Here is a 22594-nt window from a genome sequence, read left to right on the forward strand (position 1 = left end):
TAATGAATAATACAAGTAATACATCACCTGTCTAATCAGAGATTAGGCTCTGGGAATGATCAGAGAATCAAGTCACTAAATGATCTTAACACAACCACATGCTCATAATTTCTTTTGGCGTATGTGCCATAACAAATGTGTTTTATAAACACTCAGTTACAGCAGCCAGAGGAAAAACTGGTGTTATAAAGTCAAGGGTCAAGAGCCCAACTAAAGCAAACACGGATCACTATCATGGTGTCTTTAAATAAAACTCAATAAATCATTATCATCTAACCCTCTGTTCATTCTCAATAACAACTTCTGTAGACGCATGACAAAAGTCAAACTGTTTAGTAATAAGTGAAGCTGGTAATGCTGTTTGTGTAGTGGTTTAATCCTCCTCTGCTGAGATCTTTAGAGATTTAAACGTCTTTTATCTTGAGTTGATTTCATCTAAGGCTGTGGTTGGAAGTCAGTTGTAGTTCTTGTGTTTCTCTTTCCTTCATTGATTCTGCTCGTTAACAGCAGGTGTTAATCACTAATGCTCAATAATCACTTAATTAATCACTTAATTTATTGACTGCAATGTATATCTACTTTTAGTAATCTCAACTGAAATAAGTTCAGAGTACTCATAACTATTGTTTTTATAAACTTAATTGAATTGAGGCAATCGGTTTCCTCAAATGAAATGAGTTAGCTTAACTTGTTGGGTTTTACAGTGAATTAAGGCAATCGGTGTGCTCAAATGTAATAAGTTAGCTTAACTTATTGAATTTGACTTTGTATTACTGTTTTAGCGGACTCGATTAAAATAAGTTCAGAGTACTCATAACTATTGTTTTTTATAAACTTAATTGAATTAAGGCAATCGGTTTCCTCAAATGAATTGAGCTTGTTGGGTTTTACAGTGTGTGTATATATATATATATATATATATATATATATATATATATATATATATATATATATATTCTAAAAAATGCTATGTTGGCTTTAATTAACTTTTTTATGTCAACAGGTAACTAGGTTACATTGGATTTATGTAACATTATTTATTTCAATTAACTTAAGTTAATTACATAAGGTTAATCCAATGCTGTTTAGTTTAGTTGAATAAGGTTAACAGTCTTAATTTTGTCCAAAACAATTAAGTTAATTAAGTTCAATTATCCTAACATATCCTAAAATTTATATTTTTACATTAAACCAAAACAAATAAACTGGATTATTTTTTGAGTGTATATACACTGCACATCACAATAGGGAAGAAAAAATGGCAACTTCCATTTCATGCAAACTTAAATAGTTTATGATGTTTACTTGTTTGTCAATGTTTTATACCGAGACACTGAAGGGCATCCCAGGTTTGAAGAATTGTGGTGTTTTTTTTAAGTGGATGGTGTACGGTGACGTCACAATCTGAATGCCTCTCCTTTCTGCTTCCACCATTTCACTGCCTGAAACACACACACACACACACACACACACACACACACACACGCAGGATTAGCCTCTCATATACAATCACACACAGGCATGTAAACATACAGATGTACAGTATCTGTTGAGTCTTACCACTTTCTGTTAAAAGACTGGCTGAAACATAGATTGATCGTCCAACCAGCTGGTTAATGTCTGGAAAGGTCTTAGTGATCATCTCCCTGCTCAGTTCTGCTGTACCTTCTCCTTCACTAATCTATTCATATGAGAAAGACAACAGCAGTCAACAAGACGCAGTAAAAAGCATTTTAATGTTTTATGTAAGTCATCCTTTAAGTGAAGAGAAATGAGATTGATCCCAGCTTGTAAACTGTTTAATGTCTCCCACCTGAACTTTTTGAAGAGAAGAAGGAATACTTGTTTTCTTCTCACCGTCCCTCACACCAAACATCACAAACGCATGTCCTTCCACCTTCTGTCCAAACAGGTACCTATAAAAGCACATACAATTTCTGCTGTAAAAACTGAACGGTGACGACAACTAACCCTGATCCAGATCCACTTTCATGACATAGAAAAAAAGCAGCTGGAACGTTTGTCTAACTACCTTCTTTTCTTTTTCCACAGTCATACAGGTTTTGAATGACATGAGGGTTTTTCATGTTTTTTTGTATAATTTTTTATATGAGCATGTACACTACTCATTTTGTATATACATATATATATAGACCCTTTTACAGTTGGTAAACATGGTGACGTATTTGTGTGGGCGGGGCTTAGCTGGAGGCAGAAAGAACCCTCTGGCCGCTTCACTAACGCTAGTTTGCAAGTTTGTTAGCTTGTTTTTTTAACAATGACTGGAGAAAATTCTATTTTATCTTAATGTGCAAGGTCACTCACTGTCCAGGACCGCGATTGTCATTTGTAAAAGTTAATTTTAACGGACGGAACCAGATTGGCTGACCCGTAACGTTACACGCTCAGTCAATGGACGATCTGACAGGATTAACGTTAACGCTACCAACGGTTGAGTGGCCTGACTTCTACACCTACATGATAGAGAAGCTGAGGACATATAAATCTTTAGATGCCTATAACTATGTGCTGAATGGTCATGTTAAGATTTGTGTGTACGATCCGCAGTTCTGCCTAGCCAGTGCCAAGAAGACGACAATGTAAAGAGTTTCATATATACGGTGCAATTTTAAAGATGTGGATATTTTCTAGAAATAAAAATTCCAGATACAGCATACTCATTTTTCATCGATTCTTGCACCCAACAACACAACAAGATGACATTTAATAATAAAAATAATAATTTAAGCTCCTTATTATGTAGCCGAATCTTTGCTGGTTTATATTGGCCGCCTCCAGTTTTCCTTTTGTTTTGCCTCCAGCTAGCGCCGTGACGTAACTGTGACGTCGGCGCAAAAGGGGTCTATATATATACAGTATATATATACAGTGTTGCCAACTTAGCGCCTTTGTCGCTATTTTTAGCGACTTTTCAGACCCCTTTAGCGACATTTTTTCAAAAAAACGACTAGCGACAAATCTAGCTACTTTTTGGACAAACATCAGTAACCTCCAAATGTTGCCAGCACAGTCCTGCGAGCGCGAGGTTTGCGTTCTCCTTGCCGCCACACACCTCTCTGCGTCTACCCTGTTCAGTGAATGGCTGAGAGAGGAGCAGCAGCACGGAACAGACGTGAATGAGTGTTGTTTCCACGGACTTATCACTTATCTTTTGTTTTATATTTAAAGAATTTAGTTTGACCATTTTATTTTATTACTTGTGCTTATCACTTGTAATACTCACTATCACAATGCTTTAGTTCAACGTACAGTATGGGATTTTTTCTCCACTAGGGGTCGCTAACCTATTTACAATAACAAAGGCGTAGTTTGATGACGCAACATTTGCTAAGAATTATGGATCTTGTCGTCAACGTCAAGCCGACCGATCTAATAATGTTTATGGATGACTGAATACATCGATGTTTTTGTCATGACTATGATATGAAGCAGTTCGGGATTGCTAAGAGACAGCTATCAGCTCCACACGCGACGCGAGTCCCGCGGATATAAAAGGAATATGGACATTTCATTCTACCGAACTACACGCAGAATCACTACTCACAGGTCAGTTTATTAGACAAATTAAACTTGTGAGGTAACGCAGCGCTGTTTCACTTGGTCTAACATTACACTATCACACTAAACTGCATTTGAATGTGTTGAAATGTAACTTATGTGTTAGTTTGTCTGTATGAGACTAACGTTAGCAGTAACGTTAAGCTAGATCAACATTAGAATAACATACAGATCATATTCTGACATTTTATCATTGTTGAACTATATAACATTGATTAGTTTTATGTAAATGTTCTCACCTGTTTAATAAAGTACATGTAGTATGGGGTGAGATTTCGGTCACAATTCTGCGCGCGCAAGATCACATTTTGAGCGTGCAAAAGGGCATTTCGCACGCGCGTGAACTGAGTTTTGCGGAGAAATGTTCGTCTCGCAGATAAGAAAATATTGCGAGCGAACGAAAATCAATTTTGCATTTAAAATAAGTATTTGGATGTGCGCGGACGTTCTCTTTCGCGTGTGCAAAGTTTCACTTTCTTGCTCCTTTCATACCAGCCGTGAGCGCTCTCTAAGCGCAGACAGCTCGCTTGCTCAACACAACCCAACGTTACAATATGCCATAATTCCAGCCAATCAGAGATGAGACTGCTAAATTCTGATTGGCTGGCTTGAAAACCAATCACAAGACTCCCTGCATCACCGACTGCGGAAGAGAACTAGTGCAGTTGAGTATATTATTTATGAAAAATATTCAAAAACTTAACTGTAATTCACTGTATTGTTGGCAAATTCAGTTCACACATCACTGCTGTCCTGATGGTTATACTACAAGACTTATTTTGTATAAATATCGTTTTGCGTATTTTTTACGATTATTATTTATGAAAAATATTCAAAAACTTCACTGTAATTCACTGTATTGTTGGCAAATTCAGTTGACACATCACTGCTGTCCTGATGGTTATACAACAACGCTTATTTTGGGAAAAATATAGATTTTAAATTGTATATACTATTGTAAATGTAGAAGTTTTATGATTTTTATGAAAAATATTCAATAACTTCACTGTAATTTACTGTATTGTTGCCAAATTCAGTTCACACATCACTGCTGTCCTGAAGGTTATACAACAACACTTATTTTGGTAAAATATATATTTTAAATTGTATATACAATTACTGTAAATGTATAATTTTTATGATTTTTATGAAAAATATTCAATAACTTTACTGTAATTCACTGTATTGTTGCCAAATTCAGTTCACACATCACTGATGTCCTGATGGTTATACTACAACACTTATTTTGGATTTTTTTTTTTTTAAGTTGTATATACAATTGTAAATTTATGATTTTTTTTAATGATTTTTATGAAAATATTCAATAACTTTGGACATCAGTGATGTGTGAACTTAATTTGGCAACAATACAGTGAATTACAGTTATGTTATTGAATATTTTTCATAAAAATCATAATAATTATACATTTACAATTGTATATACAAATTAAAATATATATTTTTCCCTAAAATAAGTGTTGTAGTATAACCATCAGGACAGCAGCGATGTGTGAACTGAATTTGGCAACAATACAGCGAATTACAGTGAAGTTATTGAATATGTTTCATAAAAATCATAAAAATTCTACATTTACAATTGTATATACAATTTAAAATATATATTTTGCCTAAATAAGTGTTGTAGTATAACCATCAGGACAGCAGTGATATGTGAACTGAATTTGGCAACAATACAGTAAATTAGAATATTTTTCATAAAAATCATAAAAAATCATAAATGTACAATTGTATATACAACTTAAAATATATTTTCCCCAAAATAAGTGTTGTAGTATAACCATCAGGACAGCAGTGATGTGTGAACTGAATTTGGCAAAAATACAGTGAATTACAGTTATGTTATTGAATATTTTTCATAAAAATCATAAAAATTATACATTTACAATTGTATATATAATTTAAAATATATATTTTTCCCAAAATAAGTGTTGTAGTATAACCATCAGGACATCAGTGATGTGTCAACTGAATTTGCCAACAATACAATGAATTACAGTGAAGTTTTTTAATATTTTTCATAAATAATAATCATAAATTAAAGCTGCAAGCAGCATTTATCGGGGTTCAAGCTATTAAGGCCTTTAAGGGTTTTTAAGCACAAAAGCATCAAAAGTTATCAGGTTTTATTTAGCAAGCATGTAACCACTGACATAATAGATGGAAAAGACCATTTACAGCCAATACAGGCAATGTACCATAGGAAATATATGGTTTTAAAGCTTTTTAACAGTTATAGCGCCACCTATAGTCCGATCTCCATAAAATTTGGCATGCTTGTTAATGATGTTATGTCACATATGCTCACCAATTTTTGTGAGGTTCTGAGTTTTCATTTAGGATTTATAGGCTTTTTAGTGTATTTTGCTACGCCCATTTTATAAATGACCCTATTACAGCCATCCAAATGCAAAAGTTCAACTTTTTTTTGATAGTTTTTGATCTAGAGAGTCCAGAGAATTGTCCTAGACTGGTCTGGTTCCAATCGTGCGAAAAACCTAGGACTAGTTCGCAAAAGTAGGTTTTTAACATGTTTGCGAATATTTAATGAACGGTTTGATTGACAGCAATGGTCCTTGAGGCAAAGTTGTTCAGGATGAGGAGATCTATCAAATGATATGCATATTGTGTGGATATTTGTAACACCACGTGATTACAGAGCTGTAAAACTCGTTAGCGCCAACTAGTGGCCGATTTCTTTCAAAATTGTTACAGACCTCTATGGCCTTGAGTCGAACATGCCCATCGAGTTTCGTTCCGATCGGCCTCCGTTAACCTTGTCTAATAGGTGCTCAAAATTCATTGGCCGATGGCGGCCATGTTTTTCGAGATACGCCAATGTCCTCATACACATACATGGCACCTTGGACCAAGACACTGCATGCCAATTTTCAAGTCAATCGGACTAATGGTCAGGTGGTTATAGCCTGTTTTATGTTTTTTTCATGTTATAGCGCCACCATGTGGCCAATTGCCGCGGTTTTTTTACTGTGACCTCAGATTGACCTCTTACACATGTGTACCAAGTTTGGTGAAGATACCTCATTTACTTCTGGAGTTATAGCCATTTTAGTAAAATAGGCCCCTCCCACAACGTACGTTTTGGCGCCCCTTACCGTCCGTGAGTCGAAATTTCAACTTTTTTTCGATAGTTTTTGATAATCAGACTCTAGAGAACATTTCTGCACTGGTTTGGTTCCGATCGGGCGAAAAACCTAGGACTAGTTCGCAAAAGTATGTTTTTGACAAAATTCAAAATGGCGGAAAATCTATCATGGCGGAAATGAAATCGGAGATATACGTTTTCTTCGTCAGGCGTCCAGCTTTCCAATGATATAAGACACTTGAGTCTACGTCATACGGTCTAGTAGTTATGAGCAGTTTCGCGCTTTTGGTTGCTATAGCGCCACCTATGGGCCAATCGGGGTCATACTTTGATAGGTTCTCCCCAAATTGAGGACTACCATTTGGTCAAGTTTCAAGGTTCCAGCTCTTACGGTTTGGTCTGCACGATGCGTTTTAGGGGAAAATAATAATAATAATAATAATAATAATTAAAGCTGCAAGCAGCATTTATCGGGGTTCAAGCATTTAAGGCCTTTAAGCACATAAGCATTTAAGACATTAAGATTTGTTTAGAAAGCTTTTAACCACTGAAATAATAGATGGAAAAGTCCATTTACAGCCAATACAGGCAAGCTTTTTAACAGTTATAGCGCCACCTATAGTCCGATCTCCATGATATTTTGCATGCTTGTTAATGATGTTGTGGCACATATGCTCACCAATTTTCGTGAAGTTCTGAGTTTTCGTTTAGGATTTATAGGCTTTTGAGTGCATTTTGCCACGCCCATTTTCTTTATGACCCAATTATACCCATGCGAAAAATGCAAAAGTTCAACTTTTTTTCGATAATTATTGATCTAGAGAGTCCAGAGAATTGTCCTAGACTGGTCTGGTTCTGATCGGGCGAAAAACCAGGGACTAGTTCGCAAAAGTAGGTTTTTAACATATTCATGAATATTTAATGAACAGTTTGATTGACAGTGATGGTTCTTGAGGCAAAGTTGTTCAGCATGAGCAGATCTATCAAATGATATGCATTTTGTGATGATAAGTGTAACACCACGTGATTACAGAGCCTTAAAACTCGTTAGCGCCAACTAGTGGCCGATTTCTTTCAAAATTCTTACAGACCTCTAGGGGCTTGAGCCGAACATGCCCATCGAGTTTCGCTCCGATCGGACTTCGTTAACGATGCTCAAACCTCATTGGCCAATGGCAGCCATGTTTTTCGAGATACGCCAATATCCTTTTAGACATACATGGCCCCTTGGGCCAAGACACTGCATTCCAAATTTCAAGTCATTCGGAAAAACGGTCAGTTGTCTATATGTTTTTATTTGTTTTATAGCGCCACCATGTGGCCAATCGACGCAATTTTTTTACTGTGACCTCAGATTGACCTCTTACACATGTGTTCCAAGTTTGGTGAAGTTTACTTAATTACTTCTTGAGTTATAGCCATTTTAGTAAAATAGGCTCCTCCCACAACGTTAATTTTGCACCCCCTAGCGACCATTAATCGAAATTTCAACTTTTTTTCGATAATTATTGATCTTCAGACTCCAGAGAACAATTCCGCACTGGTTTGGTTCCGATCGGGCGAAAAACCAGGGACTAGTTCGCAAAAGTAGGTTTTTGACAAAATTCAAAATGGCGAAAAATCTATCATGGCGGAAATGAAATCGGAGATATACGTTTTTTTCTTCAGGAGCTCTGGATTTCAATGATATAAGACACTTGAAGCTACGCCTTACGGTCTGGGAGTTCTGAGCAGTTTTGCGCTTTTGATTGCTATAGCGCCACCTATGGGCCGATTGGGCTGAGTCCGTGTATCTGAGTAGCGAGCAATAGTACTACCATCTGGCAAAGTTTCAAGTCTCTAGGTCTTACGGTTTGGGCTGCACGATGCGTTTTATGGCGGAAAAATAATAATAATAAAAATCAGGACGATTACAATAGGGTTTCAGCACTTCGTGCTTGAACCCCTAATAAAAATCAGTACAATTACAATAGGGTTTCAGCACTTCGTGCTTGAACCCCTAAAAATACGCAAAACAATATTTATACAAAATAAGTCTTGTAGTATAACCATCAGGACAGCAGTGATGTGTGAACTGAATTTGCCAACAATACAGTGAATTACAGTGAAGTTTTTGAATATTTTTCATAAATAATAAACTCAACTGCACTAGTTCTCTTCCGCAGTCGGTGATGCAGGGAGTCTTGTGATTGGTTTTCAAGCCAGCCAATCAGAATTTAGCAGTCTTATCTCTGATTGGCTGGAATTATGGCATATTGTAACGCTGGGTTGTGTTGAGCAAGCGAGCTGTCTGCGCTTAGAGAGCGCTCACGGCTGGTATGAAAGGAGCAAGAAAGTGAAACGTTGCACACGCGAAAGAGAACGTCCGCGCACATCCAAATATTTATTTTAAATGCAAAATTGATTTTCGTTCGCTCGCAATATTTTCTTATCTGCGAGACGAACATTTCTCCGCAAAACTCAGTTCACGCGCGTGCGAAATGCCCTTTTGCACGCTCAAAATGTGATCTTGCGCGCGCAGAATTGTGACCGAAATCTCACCCCATAATGTAGGAGCGGTCGAAGTCTCGGACGTGGAGCTCTCGTTTATATACTGTCTATGGGAGCTCTCGGCATCTCAAAAACACCGCGCTGATATTGATTCTCGTTTTAGTTCTCCTTTTTTATCCAAAGTCTGCTTGCCATGGTCCATAATGTTTGAACGAAACAACAACAGCGTGCAGATAGACATTGCGAACTACAGTGGTCCACGTCTGTCGTCTTGGTTACTATCAGAGGGCTCTGGTTCATAGCTCTGGTTACCATGGCAGCACGAGCGGAAACCAGGGACAACGCGGATATGACGCCATTGACTGCGACATAACGGAAATAAAGACACGGTCCGTGTCTTCGAATTAAAATATTAATTTCTCTGGATTTAGAAGTTAATTGGAACTGTCGGGATAATGTAAATACACAACTTTAAAAAATATATAACATAGATATAGTGATTTTTTATATTTTTAAAGCAAAAAAAATACATATTGTGCCTTTCACTCAGTTCCCAAACTCTCTCTTCAGATATTTTTACACATAAAAAAATAGTCATTCAGCTACTCGTTCTATTGTCTGACAAAAAAATATAGTAAATGAGAACAGCTTTATTGGACATTCGGCTATATTATATTATGTTATATTATATTATAGTATAGTATGTTATATAAAAACACAGTATGTGAGCATGATTTTAACGAGAAAAAACATTAGGCAGGCAGAACGCAAGTACGCCGCGGTGACGTCATGAATATGCTAATTGACGTATGACGTCATCTAGCGACATTTAGCGACTTTTATGGGAGGCGTTAGCTACTTTCCTTTGAAAATAGTTGGCAACACTGTATATATATATATGTAAGCAATAAGGTACGAGAGTGCTGTGAACCCCTTCAGCCGTTACTTATTCACGATACAGCACTTGCCTCGAGTACCTTATTGCTTTTATAAAACGGTTGCCACACAATACAAATATTAAAGCCGAAAAATATTTATCTATGCAACTTTCATGAAGTAAAATCACTAAAAGCATTCCTTCCGCTGGAAAAAATAGTCCCTGACCGTGCCGTGAACAGCAACAGAAGCAGAGTCTATGAACAGAGGTTACATACATTATTTCGCCAATAGATGGCGGCAAAGACTGTCTTATGAATGAGTCAGTCGGTAGAGAAGACTTTTATATTGAAAAGACTCAAACTTGTTTTCACTGAGAAGGAAGACGCAACTGACAGATGACACGGGAAAACCCCTTAACGGTTAACTCTTAAAAGGACAAGATATCGCAGCGGACATTCAAACGGAATATTTTATTATGAATATAGGACTGACCTGAAGGAAAATGCAATGTCTACTGTGAATGCAGGTAACTTTACACTCGCTTTTTCGATCTCTCACAATACTCCACTAACGTTATAGCTTCAATGGACAATATCAATGAGATCGCACATGCGTTTAAGTTACTAAGAGTGGTTGCTAGGGGTGTTGAAGTGATACATAGAACCATTGGGTGAAGCGGTCATAGCCGTGTTTTATCGTGAATAAAGCACAGCTATTGACCAATCAGAATCAAGGATTGGAACTAACCATTTTATAAATATATATATATATATATTAGGGCTGGGCGATATATCGCACGATATTGTTATGCGCATCTCATCAGTAAAGCCGGTTCCTTGATTAGTAGTAAATCACCTTCACCTGCTTTCAGATGGAGCGGCATTTACTACAAAGAGCCATAGTTAACTGATAAGCTGAGCCATATCGCATTAATATCGCAGATGTATCGCCAGCGATAATTCATGCGATATGGCTCAGCTTGTCAGTTAACTACGGCTCTTTGTACACAGCAAAAACTGGGAGTGTTTATGAACACTCAAGAGTGTTGAAGTTAATTAGATAATTAAGTGATTCATTTATGATGTTCATTTATAAGTGATGATTGAACATTATTGAAGACACCTGATGTTAACAAGCAGAATCACTGAAGGAGAAAATCTCAAATTGTAAGCCACCGTTATGGCGATGATTGTTTGCTTTAGTTGGGCTCTTGACCCTTATATGTTTACTTTAGATTTTGTTTGGTTGTTGTATCTGAGTTATAACTGCCAGATGAACAAAGAAAAAAAGTGATCTGATGGTGTTGGTTATATTATGACATTCATCATTTGAACTTGATCACTGAACTCATTAAGATCCTTCTTTCTGACTTCGATTTATGTTGTTGGTTACAGCATAACTGTGAATCTGCATAAATGCCCAGAATTTTTGATATAATATAAAGGATTTCTTAAAAGTTGTTTAAAAAAAAATCTTTCTTTTAGGCACACACAGACGCCAAGATTCAGTCTATGCATCTCAACAATGGTGAGGAGCAGAATATTCAATTAGGAAAAATAAATTACATAGACAATTCAGATCATAATTTATTCATACCGCAATGCATGATGGGAGCCATTAATGAGTTGTGATTGGTGGCAGCCACTGCAACATGCTTTATTATTGTCATCATTGTTGAGATTCACAGGCTGATTATTGATGTCTGTGTTTTAAATTAATTTATTTGACAGTCTTTTGATCAGAACAATGTTTATTAAATATTTTGAATTATAAGTAAAGTACTGATAATCGTAGGCTGAAAAATCACAAAACTGCTGTTAACAAGTTAAACCAAACTATCTCAGTAAGTTTTATTTTTCAGATCACAGCATGATTATGTCAAAACATAACCAACACTGTCAGATCGCATTTCACTTTGTTCATTTAACTGTTATAAATCAATAACAGCAGACAAACAACAGTAAAATTTAAAGTAAACATATAAGGGTCAAGAGTCCAACTAAAGCAAACATTGATCACCATAACGGTGTCTTACAATTTGTGATTTTCTCCTTCAGTGATTCTGCTTGTTAACATCAGGTGTCTTCAATAATGCTCAATAATCACTTAATTAATCACTTAATTATCTCATTAACTTTAACACTCTTGAGTGTTAATTAAACACTCATATTTTAACACTTTACACTCTTGAGTGTGGACTCATATACACTCCCAGTCCCAGGAGTGTTAATTTAACACCGCTCCATCTGAAAGCAGGTGATGGTGATTTACTACTAATCAAGGAACCGGCTTTACTGATGAGATGCGCATAACAATATCGTGCGATATATCGCCCAGCCCTAATATATATATCAAATCAAATCAAATCAAGTATATTTGTATAGCGCTTTTCACAATAAACATTGTATCAAAGCAGCTTCACAGTATTAAATTAAAATAAAATAATACAACAAGGTTTGTTTCTAGTGGAATTTATTGATTGATAAAATAAAATTAAATATCCCCAAAATATCCCCAACTGAGCAAGCCAAAGGCAACAGTGGCAAGGAACCGAAAAAAACTCCATCAAGTAGGGCTGTAACGGTACGTGTATTCGTACCGAACCGTTTCGGTACAGGGCTTTCGGTTCGGTGCACGTGTGTACCGAATGACTGAATGCAATATTTTGTGTGCGGAACATAGGTACATTTTCGTGTTTCCACACGAACATATTAAGTGGCGGAAGTCTCCGCGTTCAGCGCAAATCCCGCCCTGCAGCTGATTCTAATGTTTTTTCCTATTAGACATTCTCTGGTTTTACCAGTGTTTTACCCGTCGTCACTGTAACCTAAACCAATGAAATAGACTGCAGGGCGAAAAAAAGCTTTTCCGCTTCGTGTGCGCCGCCGCACTCTCCGTTCCGTGGTGTGTGTGTGTGTGTGTGTGTGTGTGTGTCGACGACCCGCTGCGCTCTCTGCTCAATGTTCGAGTCCCTGTTTGCGCTGCGCGTTCTGCTCTGTCGTTAACGGCCCAAACACTTCAATCATGTACCGATCACGCACTGGAAAAGCAAAGTCCGCTCAAATAAGGTGACATTTCTCAGTAGTAACTAGACTTCTGTTTGCTGAGCAGCTGGTATAGTCATGCTGGGCAACAATGGTAAAATGACCTGCTCTGATCACATGCTCTGGTAATAATAGCTTTGGACTATATTTTATTTTGATAATTATTAAAAAAGTGGAAAAAAAATCTTAAATTGATTATGTTGATTGATTATTGAAAAATAATAATACATTAATATATTTGTTTAATATTATTTTAATATAGGGCTATTTTCTGTTCCTGCACTGTAATCATAGTTATTTATTTATATTTTTCATTATATTTTATTATGTGATATTGGTTTGAGACTGAGAGTATTTTATTTAGTGGAGAACTTTGCAGCAGTATTTTATTTCTTATTCTTTTTTTATTTTATATCTATTTTATTAAAAAGTGTTTAAAAAAGTGTAAACAACTTGTAAAAAAAAATTATAGTAATAAACAACCTGCAGTTTAATGTTTGCATTTCTTTCCCTTACTGTACCGAAAATAAACCGAACCGTGACTTTAAAACCGAGGTACGTACCGAACCGTGATTTTTGTGTACCGTTACACCCCTACCATCAAGTGACCTAATGGTGTCCTAAAACTCCATCAGGTGACCTAATATATATATATATATATATATATATATATATAGATAGATATAGATATATATATATATATATAAATAAAGTGTTAGTTAGAAGAACAACAGTTGGATTTTACAGTTTAGCAAATATACTCTAGCCTGGTTAAAACGTACTCGGTTACTAACGTAACCTCGGTTCTCTCTAGAAGAGGGAACGAGTACTGCGTTTTATCAAAACGCTACGGGAAAAGTCTCTTTTCACGAAACACTGAAGCAAAAATTATCCTTTAATTTTCATATATGTAAAACGCGTTGCGGCAGCAGCAGACAGCTGAAGCAAGACGGCTTGTCCGCTCATTGGCTGCTCTGCGGCAACTGCATAAGCCTATCGAGCGCAGGCTGATGCAACATCAGACCAATGAGGGCGCTTCGCGCCCTCCTCGCCACTTCCCGCCGAGACGGGCGTGGCTTACCTCTATAAAAGGAGCTCGAGAAGGCTGATTCACTTGATTTTGATCGCCGAAGCGAACCAGAGTGAACCAAACGCACGGCAAGGGAACGCAGTACTCGTTCCCTCTTCTAGAGAGAACCGAGGTTACGTTAGTAACCGAGTACGTTCTCTTACGAGAGTTCTCTCGTACTGCGTTTTATCAAAACGCTACGGGAACCCCTTGCAAAACGCTGTGCGTGCTGGGATAAAAACACTGATCACCGGAAGCTATTTCAGGCATACAGTGCATAATCACCAGATAGACTCACACAGAGTCAGGGAATAAGGGGGGGAGCCTTAATTCCCTATACTGTAGCGTCCGCAGGCTTAACATGACCTCACAGGGAGAGTCTAAAGACAGGAGGGGTTTCCTCCGTCCTTATATAGACATGTCCACAGACGCGAATATGACATCACATAGCCAGGGTAGGGAGCCTGCACTAATGTGGGAAAACGTGGGTCTTACACAGTTCTGCCCAGTATAGTCGGTAGCGCGTTGCGCCTGTAAATAGATTACACCGACAAAAGCTTAGCCTGTAAGGCGGGAACCTCTAGGTATAAAACCTGATAAATGTAGACGGAGAGGCCCAGCCTGCCGCCGTACATATATCCTGTAAGGAAATCCCGCTGGACCAAGTCCACGAGGAGGCAACGCCTCTCGTAGAGTGCGCTCTGACTCCCAACGGGCATTGAATGCCCTTGGCAGTATAAGCCAGCGCTATGGCGTCAACTATCCATCTGGATAGACTCTGTTTCGAAACAGCCGTTCCTTTGGAACGTCCGCTGAACGAGACAAAGAGCTGCTCTGTCTGTCTGAAGGCAGCAGAGCGGAACATATAAGTTCTTAAAGCCCTAACAGGGCAAAGAAAACTCGAGTCCCCTTCCTCACTCGACGCTGGCAGGGCAGCCAGGGAAATAACCTGAGCCCGAAAAGGCGTGTTGAGGGATTTCGGCACATAGCCGTGCTTAGGTTTGAGTATGACTTTAGAGTCATTAGGACCAAACTCCAAGCACGTCGGGCTCACAGAGAGCGCGTGCAGATCGCCTATGCGCTTCACTGAAGCGAGAGCCATCAAAAACACTGTTTTGAAAGACAAATGTTTGAGGCTGATAGACTGGATAGGCTCGAAAGGGGCACCTTTCATGGCCGCCAGGACCGTAGAAAGGTCCCACATAGGGACTGAAGGAGATCTGGGTGGATTCAGTCTCCTAGCTCCCCTGAGGAAGCGGATGACTAAATCATTCCTTCCCAGTGACTGACCCAGCGTTGAACCGGAGAACGCTGAAATAGCCGCCACATACACTTTGAGCGTGGAAGGGGATCTGCCCTTATCCAACAGCTCTTGTAGGAAGGAGAGAACCTCCGCTACCTCACATTCGAGGGGTGAAAGGCTCCGAGCTGTACACCAGCTGGAGAAAACCGACCACTTTGAAGCGTAGAGCCGCCTGGTCGACGGCGCTCTAGCCTCAGTGATGGTATTCATGACTCCCTCTGCGAGACCAACGGGTATCCGTTGAGCGCCCACACATGAAGGGACCACAGTTCCGGGTGTGGGTGCCAAATCGAGCCCCTGGCCTGCGAGAGGAGATCTCTCCTCAACGGCACTGGCCATGGAGCAATGTCTGCTAACTGCATCAGAACTGGGAACCATGCCTGGTTTTTCCAGAACGGTGCTACAAGCAGCACTGGGCATTTTGTTTTCCTGACCCGTTCCAACACCTGTGGCAGGAGGGAAACGGGGGGAAAAGCGTATAGCGGGCAGCGCGGCCACCTTTGGGACAGCGCGCTGTCGGTCTTTGAAAAGAATGCGGGGCAGTGAGCGTTTTCGTGGGACGCGAATAGGTCCACCTCCGCTTTGCCGAATCTCTCCCACAACAGCCGGACTGTTTGTGGGTGTAGAGACCATTCGCCTGTAGGAACGTTGTTCCTGGACAGTCTGTCCGGGCCCACATTCAGAAGCCCGGGTACATGCACTGCTCTCAGCGAGCGTAAGTTGTGCTGAGCCCATAGTAGGAGGCGTTTCGCCAGCCTGTACAGGGATATGGAATTCAGACCGCCCTGGCGATTTATGTAGGACACCACAGCCATGTTGTCCGAACGGACTATGACGTGTTGGTCCTTGATGTGGGGACAAAAACGCGTCAGCGCATTGTGCACTGCCAGCATTTCTAGGCAGTTTATGTGTTGGAGCTTTTCTCGTTCCGACCATAGGCCGAAGAACGGTCTGCCCTCGAGCAGCGCTCCCCATCCCGAGGTGGATGCGTCCGTCGACACCATCCTAACCCTCGAGGAAGTCCCCAGGCTTACACCTGATTGGTACCAGTCGTTCGCCATCCAAGGCACCAGGGCTGTGACACAGTCCTGATTGACCTTGAGGCGTAATTGACCGGACACCCACGCTCTGCGCGGTACCCGCGCTTTCAACCAGAACTGCAGCGGGCGCATGCGGAGCAAGCCCAGCCGGAGAACTGACGATGCTGAGGCCATGAGACCCAGCATCCTTTGAAATTTCCTGAGCGGGGTGAAAGCGCCGCGGCGGAAAGACTTCGCCGCGCGCTGAATGTTCAGCACACGCTGTGGCGACAGCTGCGCTGTCATAGACTGTGAGTCCAGAACTATACCCAGAAACGAAATCGTTTGACTGGGGTTCAGTGAACTCTTCGCCCAATTGACCGTGATACCAAGATTCTCGAGGTGATCGAGTAAAATGGCTCTGTGCTCTACGAGCTGAGATCGTGATTGGGCTAGGATCAACCAGTCGTCCAAGTAGTTCAGCACTCGCATGCCTCTGAGTCTGAGAGGAGCGAGCGCTGCATCCATGCATTTCGTAAATGTACGAGGTGCCAGGGACAAGCCGAAAGGCAGGACTGTATACTGGTATGTCTGACCCTCGAAGGCGAATCTCAAGAATCACCTGTGATGTGACGCTATCTGTATTTGAAAATACGCGTCCTTCAGATCTATCGACATGAACCAGTCTTCCCGGCGAACATGCGCGAGAATTTTGCTGGTCGTGAGCATTTTGAAACGGCGTTTCACTAACACTCTGTTCAGTCGTCTTAGATCCAGAATGGGTCTGATACCGCCGTCCTTTTTGGGGACTAGAAAGTATCTGCTGTATATCCCCTGTTCGCTTTGATCTCGGGGAATAAGCTCTATCGCCCCTTTGCTTATCAGTTTTGATATTTCGGCGCGAAGTAGGTGTGCTACTTTCAGCGGTACCGAAGTTTCGACGCGCGCTGTGAAGCGCGGAGGGCGTCGAAAAAACTGTAGCGAGAAGCCTCTCTTTATAATGCCTAAGACCCAGTCCGAAACCCCTGGAAGCGCTGCCCATGCATCTGCATGGTTGGCTAAGGGCCGGATACAGAGCGCGCTCTGTTCGCCGTGCGACAGAGGTGCTACGGGGCTCACAAACGTAGGCGTTATGCCTGCGGCATTTGAGGCGGGGGGCGCGCTTAATACAGCGGGCGGAGCGCTCGTCCTCGACCTTACAACAGTGCTTGGCTGAGTGAGGGAGGGCTGCGCGAGTCCCGTGGGACTCATGTGTGCGAGTAGATGTGGGCTGGGAGCGGACACATTTACTGCTTTGGGCGCGCTGCCTGTGTAAGCAGCGCGCGCGCTCATAGGTCTCGTTTTTACAGAGAGCCTGTGATCTGATAGACATAGTGTTCGTGGGCACTGAGTAGTGGGCACTTTTACTATGTGGGGAGCGCAATCGACCTGAGTCGATTTTATTTGCGCGAGCCCTAAGTGCAGGGCTGTGCTTGTGTGTAGGGATGGGCACTGAGAAGTGGGCATCGACACTACATTTATAGCACCATCGGCCGTGGCCGGGACACCAGAAATACCGTGAGTAAGTGTGGGCGCGGGAGAGCGGGCACAGTTACTGCAATGAGTGCACTGTCTGTCTGAGCAGAGTGAATGCACACAGGTTTCGTCTTTACAGAAACCACAAGGCATGCAGAACATAGTGTTTGTGGGCACTAGGCAGTGGGCACGTTCACTATGTTGCGTGCGTGATCGACCCGAGTCGAATATATGAGCGCGGGCCCTGTGTGAAGGGCTGTGCTAGTGTGTAGGGATGGGCACTAGCAGTGGGCATCTTCTCTACACATATAGCATCATCGGCCGTGCTCGTGGGCAGCAAAAAACACGTCTGCAGTTGTCTCTCGGGGAACAAACAGAGTGATTTGCATTCGGCGGCATAAATATTTTCTGCCGGCCGGCCTGGGGTTCGAACCTCCGATTCCCCGCGCGCAAGTCTAAGAATCTACCACTGGACCACAGTGAAGATACATAGACAAAGTCAGCGCGAGTATTATCCGCACTGGCGTTTGCTTGCAGGCATGTACCACGTGCTCGTGGCCAGCAAAAAACACGTCTGCAGTTGCCTCTCGGGGAACAAACAGAGTGATTTGCATTCGGCGGCATAAATATTTTCTGCCGGCCGGCCTGGGGTTCGAACCTCCGATCACCCGCGCGCAAGTCTAAGAATCTACCACTGGACCACAGTGAAGATACATAGACAAAGTCAGCGCGAGTATTATCCACACTGGCGTTTGCTTGCAGGCATGTACCACGTGCTCGTGGCCAGCAAAAAACACGTCTGCAGTTGCCTCTCGGGGAACAGACAGAGTGATTTGCATTTTCAGACGCCTGCAAAATGCCAGAATGTGAGAAGAGTGGAAATCGCCCAGTTTCAGCGGGGCTGAAAACACTCCATTCTCCTTTCGCCAGTGACGCGCGGGAACCGTAGAAACGGTGTTCGGTTGCAGGCAAGCGGGTACTACGCGCTCGCTGGCTGCAAAATGCATCTCTGCAGTCGCCTTCAGGGGACTTACAGAGCAAGCATTGGCGGCATAAATATATATGCCGCTAGACCGGGATCCGAACCCCGGTCTCCCGCGTGGAGAACCTATAATTCCACCACTGAGCCACAGGGGGATACAGGGTTTGAAAGCGGCGTCAACATGTATTCTTCGGCGTTTGCTGGCAGGCAAGCGTGTAACAGACTCACTTGCTGCAATAATATTTCCAGTCGCCGAACAGGGAACTGAGAAATGTGAGAGAAAAGAGGTCAGACCGACCAACGGTGGGACTAAGAACACTCTTTTCTCCTTCGCCGGTGAATGACGCGTGCAGAGGCAGGGTAGCTTTTCTTGTAACGTAAAGAAAAACTAATCCCGCCATCCGCTTCCAGGAAGGGCAGCCTCGGAAGGATGCCCGGTGAGTCCTCAGAGTCACCGTAGGCAATTGGCTCGGAGTGAAGGCGTTCGCCGTCAGCGAGCGCGAGCGCTGCATGAGAAGGCATCTTGAAAAAGACGCAGCTCTTTTAGGGGTGTGTGTTGCAAAGCGAACACACACACACACAAACACAAGAACAAGAATGTAAAGGATATGGCGTCGGAAAGCGCAGCAGGTACGGCGGTAGAAGGCGGCGTTGGCCAGCGGCTTCAAGGGCTCGTCCCGCTGAAGTGCTTGCATCAGACGACGCGTGCTTCCTCGTGATCCAGCGATGCGTGCGCTTCGCTGAAGAGATTAAAATCAAGTGAATCAGCCTTCTCGAGCTCCTTTTATAGAGGTAAGCCACGCCCGTCTCGGCGGGAAGTGGCGAGGAGGGCGCGAAGCGCCCTCATTGGTCTGATGTTGCATCAGCCTGCGCTCGATAGGCTTATGCAGTTGCCGCAGAGCAGCCAATGAGCGGACAAGCCGTCTTGCTTCAAGCTGTCTGCTGCTGCCGCAACGCGTTTTACATATATGAAAATTAAAGGATAATTTTTGCTTCAGTGTTTCGTGAAAAGAGACTTTTCCCGTAGCGTTTTGATAAAACGCAGTACGAGAGAACTCTCGTAAGAGAACCAGACCATTCTCAGTAGTAACTGAGTTATGGTCTGGCAAAGCTTCATTAATAACTAGGGGTGTAACGATACACCAATGCCACGGTTCGGTTCATATCACGGTTTTGGAGCCACGGTTCGGTTCGGTTCGGTTCGGTTCTGTTTGCTGTGGGGGCAGGGTTCATGGCAGGGCACCAGCAATAATAACACTAGATTCACTTTTAACTTAATAAAAACAACAACAACAACAATAATCTAACTTATTAACTTTAACTTTATTAACTTAACTTTATACAGTGGCTTCACGTTTTCTTTAGAGCAGTTAGCACACCTGAGTTAACTAAAATGAAATAAATGCCTCCACTGACTAGTCAGAAATAAACTGCACACCTGAGTAGGGTTGCCAACTTCAGAAAAGGAAAATGCGGGACAATCGTGGTTCTTTATAGGAAAACGAGGGACACTCAAAATATTTGTACTGTATCGCACAATGTACATAATTTCAGTGTCTGCAAACTGTAGTTAAGTATATGTTTAAAAGGTTATCAGACAAACACATTTGTATTGCTTAACCTATTTATGTACAATTTAATTCTAAAAATAATTTTAATGTCATACAAACAAAATGTCACATTACAAACAAACCACCATTCAAAATAACAGCATTTATCTGAAATAGAAAGCTTTTTTAACATTATACATAGGCCTACAGTTCAAAAGTTTGAGGTTAGTAAGAGATTTTTTTTTGGGAAAGAAATTAAAGAAAGTAATTGCCTACTTTTATTCAGCAAGGATGCATTAGGCTAATCAAAAGTGACAGTAAATTATAGTGTTACACAAGCTTTCTATTTCAAATAAATCTATTATGATCTTTACATTCTTCAAAGAATCCTGGGGGAAAAAACAAAACAGTTTTAAACATTAATAATAATCAGAAATATTTTGCGAGCATATTATTCCCTCAGGTAGATTTCATGTTTTCTTGCGTGGCTGGATGTTGGACTCATGAACAATAATCACGTTGTTTGCATTCGGCAAAATTGATTTGCCGAAATCAAAACGTGGACAGTGAGAATTACCGTTAGCGCGAGACGAGTCCGGCTTGAAGCGGAAGCGACCAGACGGCAGAGGATTATGTTCGCAAATCAAACAATGATTTGTCTCAAAACGATGATTAAAAAAAGCTGTGATATGTCATCATATTGGATGATGACGGTGTCGGTGATCATTCTCAAGTGTCGTGATCAGCACTGCTGCTGTTGTATCAGTCAGTGGTTGTGACCGGAGGGTCTTCAATCTCAATATGCCGCGGAGTTGCCATCCTGAAGTGCGTATGTAAACTCCCGAGCGTGATCGATCACCCAAATCACGTGACATGCATTTTATTTAGTAAATAATATTTAGTAAAACTACAGCTCTTATTAGTTGTTAAAAGTGTACTCATTAATAACTATTTAATCAAATGTCAAGGAAGAAAAAAATAGTTTTGTGACAAAGTGATGTGAGAGTTGGGCCGGGGCAGCAGGGGGCGGGGCGCGTTCGGTTCGACATGAGAGTATCGCGGTTCGAACCGTGGCTGTTGTATCGCGGTTTTTCGGTTCGGTTCGAATATCGTTACCAGGCCCGTCGAGACAAGGCAGGCAAACCAAGCAATTGCTTGGGGCCCCGAGCTGGCCTGGGGCCCCAAGACAACGACTGGTTAAGAATAAAATGCAACGACAAACTGTGTGAGCGCCCCTTTGATAGTCAATGCAGTAAAGTGCAATGACACTGTTATCGGGATCCCCCTCAAGGGGGCCCCTCTCAGTAGTCGCTGACAGCAGCCAGCCAACCACGCGATCTCTGCTGCCGGCAAAATACAAAAACTCCTCGGCAGTCATCAAGAAGCCAGAAAAGAATGAAGAGAAAGGAAGAGGACGATAAGAAAAAACAAGATAGTGGTAAGTAGGGGTGTAACGATACACGTATTCGTATTGAACCGTTCGGTACGAGGCTTTCGGTTCAGTGTTCGGTACGCATTTTCAAACCGAACGGTTCGTTGGATCATTTTTCCTGCCGACCAAAATTTCGATATTTCAAATGTAGGCGCGTTGCGCGTGGCAAGCGCGCTCATAATGTAGAGACGCCGGCGCGACCACAACATTTCCCAGCATCAAATGTGCAAACGTAATGCAAGCGGAACGAAACTGGGCTACTCGTTATTGTGTGGTTGACGGACCGTTGTTTATCAGTTTGGACCAGTGCAGCGCGAGCCGATCGTGATCATGCGACACTGTTACTACACAGCGCTAATAAGAGATCCAGTAAAGAAAGCATTTGAATTCGCCACAGAAGTAATAACATCGCTGCGAGATCTAGTGAGAAACATTCACATAGTTTGGCAGGAATAGTAGGCTATAATGCCTTCAAGTAACATTACGTCGGTTTTATTTTGACATTATGAATACAATGCCCTCAAATGTTAATCTTAACTAAAATAAACATTTATTTATAACTACTACAATATTACATTTAATTTTTTCCAAGGAGCTGTTTTGTTTTA

General features: G+C 41.5%; 1 pseudogene across 1 annotated transcript in view; it reads right to left on the reverse strand.

Annotated features, from left to right (window-relative positions):
- The window catches only part of LOC311077822 (complement C3-like), a 515769-nt pseudogene that overhangs the window by 488384 nt on the left and 4791 nt on the right, over positions 1–22594 (reverse strand). The window contains exons 8-10 of the transcript XR_014609571.1: positions 1814–1916; positions 1561–1681; positions 1327–1442 (exon numbers count right to left, since the gene is read on the reverse strand). The product of XR_014609571.1 is annotated as a complement C3-like (transcript). The remainder of the gene's footprint in view (positions 1–1326; positions 1443–1560; positions 1682–1813; positions 1917–22594) is intronic.

Source organism: Abramis brama (assembly GCF_963993115.1).
Source record: "Abramis brama genome assembly, chromosome: 2".
Classification (NCBI taxonomy): domain Eukaryota; kingdom Metazoa; phylum Chordata; class Actinopteri; order Cypriniformes; family Leuciscidae; genus Abramis; species Abramis brama.